We start from the raw sequence: 7,589 nt of genomic DNA on the forward strand, positions 1-7,589 counted from the left end.
GCCTCCATCCGCGAACTACCTTAATCATTTGATTGCCCCTTTGGTGGAATACATGGATTTGAACTATTATTTCTGAATTTTTTGTTATTGTTGTAGTTCCCTTGGTTCACGCCACCATAATTATTATTGTAGTTCCCCTGGATATTGTTGTAAGTACCTTGTCCCTACTGAGGTCTCCATTGATTTTGATTCTGGTAACCCCCTTGGTAATTTTGCCTTTGATAACCCCCTTGAGAGTTGTTCACATAGTTAGCATCTTCAACCTGCATAGGAGGTCCCTCTTGATATGGACCCTCTTGGACTTGATACATCCCCTTAGGCCTTCCTTACGCTTCTTCACAGACATTTACATTTTTAGCATCCTTCTTATCAAACCTCTTGGTCAGCAAGGAAATATTTTTTGCAAGCTGAGCCAACGTTTGTTGTGTATCATGGTTCTCCTTCACTATATTGTGGATCATTGCACACCCATACGGTAGACTATCAGCATTACCCGAGTGGCATGCCTGATTGTGTGTAGTCAATCTGTCAAGCATATCAGAGATCGGGTGTAAGTTTTGTCTATGAAATGCCCACCAGCTGCATTGTTCACGACTAATTATGTTATAGGAACTAGCCCTGTGTAGAATTTCTCCATCAATATCTTCTCTGAAAAATCGTGATTTGGAGACTTCTGTAAATACTCTTTAAATCTCTCCCAAGCTTCATATAGTTACTCCCCCTGGCGTTGTTTGAACTCATAAACCTTGTACGAATTTCAGCCTTCTTGCTTGGGGGATACCACTTCTTGAGAAAAATCGAAATCATCTCTGCTCATGAAGTAATAGAATTCTGAGGCAGCTTTTCAAACCACACTTTGGCATCTCCGGCTAAAGAATATTTGAAGAACCTCAGTCGAATAGCATCTTGGAAACATTATTTTGGATGTGATTAGCACATACATCCACAAAGTTCTACAAGTGTTGATGAGGATCACTGTCGGTGGAGTTTCGAAAATAGCCCTTAAGTTTGAGCAACTGGTACAGAGTGGAATCAATCTTGACACTTGTAGCTCCAACCCGAGGATGAACAATAATAGATGCATAGCCCTCCTCGTTTATTAGATCAACAAATATATTCTCGTTCTCCCTAATAATCGGGGTTTTGTTGACCACCCTGGTTACCATTTGCTCCTCGTTGATTACGATTCATGATTACGATTCAGAAGGAATAGCAAACAAGGCGTGATGGAATAAGAAAAAGACTCAAGCAAAGTAATCATTATTTAGTAATTTTAAAACCGTATTCCCCGGAAACGGCGCCAAAATTTGATGCGTTCAAATTACACTAATTAAATGATATAAGGCGGACGATGTCAAATATAGTAACCCAACTAGGTTGGGGTCGAATCCCACAGGGAATAGGGTGTGAAAATGTTACCAAAATCGTAGAATGCTTTATTTAGGTCTAATGTCTTATTCCGTTGAGTTTGTAAAAAGTTTGTTGTTTATGACTACTTGCTAACTAATTGCTTTGGATTGTAATATATGGTAAAGGAAACCAAGGTTGTGTCCCCTCCAGATGAATGAAATGCTTTTAGGTTCTAATATGATATACTTCTAATGGGTCGTTGCATGACTGCACTTAATCTCTAATGGAGTTCCTAATATTTCCCAATAATTAAGAACAATATCTCTTTATGATTTTCCCAAATGCAAAAGAGTTTATATGAAGAACGATTAATTATGCCAAGTAAACTCCTCGTATTCCTAAGTGAGTTTATTAAACAAGATTTAAAGTCTTGAGTTCTTGCTATATGTTTTTACCAAACCCTAATTATTTTCCCAAATAAATTAAGATTTGTGGCATACCCTAATGTTAGAAACCATCAACTAACAATGAATAATGAAGAACTAACAAACCCTAACAACCCATTATGAATATATCACAACTAGAAACCCATTTGCAAAACACCAATCCTTGGGTCCACAACCTTAGTAAGGAATTTAGCTACTTATGGAATTGATGAACACACAAAACATTGTAACTGTAATCGTTAGTGAACTTACAAAGAGAACTGAAGGTAAATGAAAATAGAATAGTCTTGAACCCTTGAAAAGTACTAAGAACTAAAAGTACTCAATACAAGTCTTAAACTCAAGATGTCTGAAAAATAAAACCCTATCAAGTATTTATACTAGTCAAAAACTCGGAATTAATAAAGACTAAATTTCCCCAGTCGGTTTGCAACTCAACGGACCGACAATGTACATCGACGGTACCGTCGAGTAATGATGATACACTTAACGGTCTGCTGACATAGAGCCAAGCCTCAGAACTTCAAATAACGGTGCACTTCGACGGACCGTCAAGCATGTTCATAGTCTGGTCCGTCAATCTTCTCGTCCTTTTGCATCCCAAAGTTGCAGAGTCTCTGAACTTATATGATAAGCATAATGACGGCTCAATTGATGGTCCGTCGAATAACGACGGTTCCGTACAAGTACATAAACAGTGCTGAGTCTTAAATTTCCTTATTTTTACTTGCTTTTGCTGTCCGACTAACAAATACCTGCAACATACACAAAACATATCAAACTGACACAAACTCACTCGAAAACAAGTAAAACTTAGAGTTAAAAAGCCTCAAATGTGCCATAATTTCACGGCATATCAATTCATATATAAAAACACGGTACAGACTCACTCGCTATCTCAGAATTCCAAACGGAGGTCTATTTGACTGGGTCAGCACCCAACTTCCCCACTAATAACCCAAAACACTCCCGAATGCCTCGGGAATCGAACAGAACATTCCATTAAGTCACAAACGACAATACGGACCTCTCAGAATCGACGAATTTAAGAAAAAATATTTGTTTACCTAAAAGTCAACCATTGGTCAAACGTTTCGCACTTTAAGGCCCTATTTCACATAATTCATCATAAATCTCTCTCGATTACCTCGGGAACAATACCACCCATTTGCGCGGGTCAAAATCATACTAATAGGGCTCCAAAAAACGTCAACAGGGGTAAATAGGTCAAAAACGGTATAACGACCAAACGGGTCGTTAAACTTGTTGTGGTTAGAACTCAATGAAATTAAGGATATTGATTAATTGGATTATAGGTAGTGTAATTTCAGCCTTAACTTCGAGTTTTGCCCTCGTGATTCAATAGGGGTATTGTAGGTATTTTGAAGTAATTACCAACTGTTCCTTTCTTCGATAAGTTGGCTTGTTGTGGTTATGTACTTACTTTGCATTGTTAATATTAGACTTTGATTGTTCTGAAGTGCTTCGAAAATAGGAAGGCTCGGGTGGAGTAGTACGTGACTCTTGTTTGGCATTTGAGGTAGGTTATAGCTTACTTTAGTTAGACTTTGATTAGTGAAATGTATGTATTCATAGAATTGATGGGAGAAAGCATGATTAGATCTTCGGACAAGATGTTGGGATTTATATACTCTTCGATTGGTATGACTTCTGATAACGTGGACTTGTCCCTGTTATTTTACGCCTTTGTGACATGTGGTGTACTTGTTGATGTGATTTGGTGATGTGAGGTGATAGATTCACTATGATGATTGAAACTCTATGTTGTTCCCATTTCTATGCTTGTTGTGATTTGTGCAAGTCTTGTTATGATTTATGGTGCTTTATGATCTTCATAGCATATTCATTGGCTTTGATTCATTGATATCTCATGCTTGCATTCAAACATTCATGCATGATGGAAAGGTTGTGGAAAACAGGAAGGTGAAAGAATTGTGGAACAATTGATGGAAAGTGAAATATAAGTGAAATATGAAACTCATCTCTAGGCTTCGTGCGGAGTGACTAATTTTATGAAAGTGAAAGATGAAATTCACCTCCGGGCTTTGTACGGAGTGACTGGTACATAGACACCATGGGTCCCCCGCAGGTCATGACTACCGAGATGACGAGATTCCGTCCGGAGCATGTGTGTACAGGTTGTGTTATTGGCCATTGCATTGACACCCATCTCATTGCATTGCATATATTTATCATATTATTTTACATCTACTGTTTGGATTTGTAGTTGTACTTGTGTTGTGGCTACTCTGAAGAATAGTGGAAGACTTGACAAACTTATTTTTTGGTGTTTCATCATAGGCTATGATTCGGCTATTGATCATTTATTATTTGTGTGCATGTTTGTGCCTGTCTACTTATCTTGTATGGTTTTGTGTTATATATATGAGAGCTAATCGTAGTCGACCTATGATGCTTACATGTAAGTGTGTTGTACTATACTACTCTTGTTGTACTCTTCCTTCGAGTGCAGAGTATGTTACTGGTTCTAGTTTCTCGTCCTCGAGAGTGACTCAAGGCTACTTGATAGAGATTCTAGGGTGAGCTTTTAGCTAGATCCGCAACCCGGAGACTCTACCTTTGTATATAACTGTCTATTCCATATTCTTGAGACTGTATTTGTATTCCTGAGATTTGTACTTCCTATCATCTATGTATCTATGTAATAGTGGCTCTTGTACTAGTACAGACCAGATTTTGAGTTATTATTACTTCCATACTTGTTATTTTATATAATTTGAAACTATTAGCTAAATTATTTCTACTTTCGCCTAATTCTTATAAATGACATAAATAATTTAAGAATGGTTCGCCTACCTGGGGGACGGTGTAGGTGCCATTGTGATTTACGAATTTGAGTCGTGACAAGTTGGTATCAGAGCCCTAGGCTACCATTCTTACAAGTACAATAGCATGTCCAGTAGAATCTTATGAATCAGTACGATGAGCTCTATACCTATCTATGAGATGCTATAGGACATTTAGGAAACTTTTATCTTCTTCATTCTTTTCGTGCTACTTACTTTAAATTGGTATCTTGTTGGTCCAGATTGGTCTTTGACTTCACTTCTATTCTCCCAATAATGGTGGGAACACATTCTTGAAATCATTAATGCGTGGCTTGATTCATATGCGTGACCAAGTTCTGATTCAGATGGTATAAGTTGTGTTATTCTGATTCAGATGCGTGACAAAATTCAGTTTCTAGCTATGGCTTGAAGATTCAGTTGTGTGGGATCATGGTTAAGACCTATTTATTGTGGGGGTTTTCTTGCGGAATGGGAGAGATAGTACAGAGGGTCGCATGATCTCCATGTTTTCAGCGTTGGGTTGTTCGAAAGTCGCAGAAGTGCAATTATGGCTTAACAGGAATGTTTTACCCAAGGTATGATTGGTTAGGGAAAGTTTCAACATCATTAGGATGTATTATAATAGTTGTGTGGCATGAGTGTACCAATGGCAAGTCAACGATTCAACTGTGGCCGAGTAGAGATGTCGATTATTAAAGACGAGTGTAAGTTTGGTAAGGATCATCGGATTTGGCAAAATGATAGTGACCATGTATAATGCAGATGAGAAGTTGAGACTAAGGACGTGAGGGACAACTTGTATGTTAAGGCGTGGGAGAGTAAGATTTCTTAAGGTATTATGGTAAGAGTACTTCATTGTCTTATAGGACGGAGGCGTAAGGAACATAATTTGGATGGATCAATCTCTGCTATATGAAGGGAACAATTGGTATCTTACGTGCTCATCAGGATATGGTTGTCAGATGTGCGAGGGTGGATGTCTTATAAGGTTATGAAAAGTTATCTTGGGCTTCATTTTGGAAAAATTGTAGTGGTGGAGTAATAGTTAGTAGTTTAAGGGTTCCTTCAGGAAATGACTATCTGTTCTAGGTTAGATGGAAAGGTTATTCGTGACGAGTGGAATTTAAGGGGATAGACAGATGGGATTCTCTAATAAAGGGTGTTCTGAGGTTAGTGATGAAAGGGAGATAGTTTGAACCAAGATTTTATTGATTTGAGAGTTATGTAGCAGTTTTTGATATAGAGCGGAGGTAAGGGTTCATAAATGAGTGGGTATGTTCAATTAAGTTGTAAACTACTGGGATTACTCTAGCGCTGGACAAGGGTAATGTTTTAATTTCTAAGGAATTATCCAATGTTGCATTAGCCTTAGATAAGATTTGTGGGCATATTATATAAAGGTTGTTGCGTGAAGAGTTCTACAAATATAGGTATCGTGACTTTGTGGAGTTGACCGAAAGAGAATAATCGTGATTCGTTAAAAGTGTTCTAGTTCGACAAGTAAGGCAAAAGGTGATTCTTTACTGGCAAGTATCGTTTAAGGACATTTGAAGTGGTAGATCAATAATGGGGTTAAATTAGTTTAGGTTGTGGAGGACATTTTGAAAACTGAGTTAAGGGATTTTGGGGCAAGGGTACCTTCGAAAATTATATAAGAACGCTGGTAGGATTATGTGTACGATAATCAAGTATCACCTACGGATTATGGATCAGTTCAGTGGTGGCTTAGAGTATTGTATCGACGATGAGTGATTCTTATTGGGATAACTAGAGTCGGTTGGTAGTTTTCTAACACAGAGGCTTTATGAAGAATTAAATATGTGGTGCGACATGTTTAGAGGAGAAGTAAGTTTGGAAAGTCGGGTGAAATGAGAGAACTCTCAGTTGTTCGAGTGCGTGGCATACTACTATCTTCGGGATTGACTCGGCTATTTGGCAGGACTTATGACTTTGTGGTATATTTTCAAGCAGGTTCGATTGATGGCCGGTCTGTGGCGGTGAATCTGAGATGAACTAAGAAATTGAAGATTTAAGATAAAGGTATATTTGATCGAGAATTGATATGAATAAGGTACATCTTCGAAGTTACTTGGGTTAGGTATGGATTATGGTGTTGTTGTCTTACATCTATAAGATGAGGTGTGATTGTTAAGTACGCTTGGAGAAGGAAGTCTTAAGAAATGGACCAAGTGTTATGATCAGCTCCATGAGGTTTCGTGATCAGTGACTGGTGAGAAGCAAATTTTAGGGCACCGACATGCTAAGGTTTATGGAAATGTGGCTTGTGTTATACAAGATAGGTAATTTCATAGCACTCTTCATATGATAAGCTAGAGTCATCTAATGAGAAGGAACTTTGGGCATCTCTATAATTTGAAGGTTAGAGCTATATTTTCGAGATGAGACCGTATTCGTGGTATTGGATTATGTGTAAGTTTACTAACTGGATAGCATGGGTGAGCATTTTTAGAATATTAAAGTCTTGAGAATAGTTGTGCAAGAGATTGCGAGATTTGATGCTTTCGAATTTGTGATAGGCGTATCGAAGTGTTACAATGGGAGATTGATGGTTAAAGGGGTATTATATAAGGCCTCGGGTTTTGCGTCGGAAGGTTCGGGGTTATATTGGATTTGCTCGTCAGCTAGAAGTTGATGGATGTGAAGTTACAGTCATAAGGTATGGTTCTTCGGTATTAAGTTGATGACTTGGATGGATTCTAGCTTTTGGGATCAAGGGTGACGACATAGGGTTGATTAGTCATGAGAAGGGATGTGAGTGAGGTTACCGCAGAGGTATGAGAGGCGTACCATGTCTATTGTGGGGTTTTGGAATGATTTGATAGCGGGAGAAAGGATTAGTATTGGCCGCATCAGTTGTCTAACTACTATGTTTGTATTATCAGAAGGACTTATGGGTATTCTAGTAAATCACCTTCGTGGGGTCGATGGATTTTCATCTCGG

The 7,589-nt window shown here is 38.3% G+C and overlaps 1 non-coding gene across 1 annotated transcript; it reads left to right on the top strand.

Annotated features, from left to right (window-relative positions):
- Positions 1–653: 653 nt before the first annotated feature.
- Positions 654–758, top strand: LOC132042800 (small nucleolar RNA R71). Its single transcript, XR_009411583.1, has one exon. It is a non-coding gene; the product is annotated as a small nucleolar RNA R71 (small nucleolar RNA).
- Positions 759–7,589: the final 6,831 nt, after the last annotated feature.

Source organism: Lycium ferocissimum, unplaced genomic scaffold (genome assembly GCF_029784015.1).
Source record: "Lycium ferocissimum isolate CSIRO_LF1 unplaced genomic scaffold, AGI_CSIRO_Lferr_CH_V1 ctg17939, whole genome shotgun sequence".
Lineage (NCBI taxonomy): Eukaryota > Viridiplantae > Streptophyta > Magnoliopsida > Solanales > Solanaceae > Lycium > Lycium ferocissimum.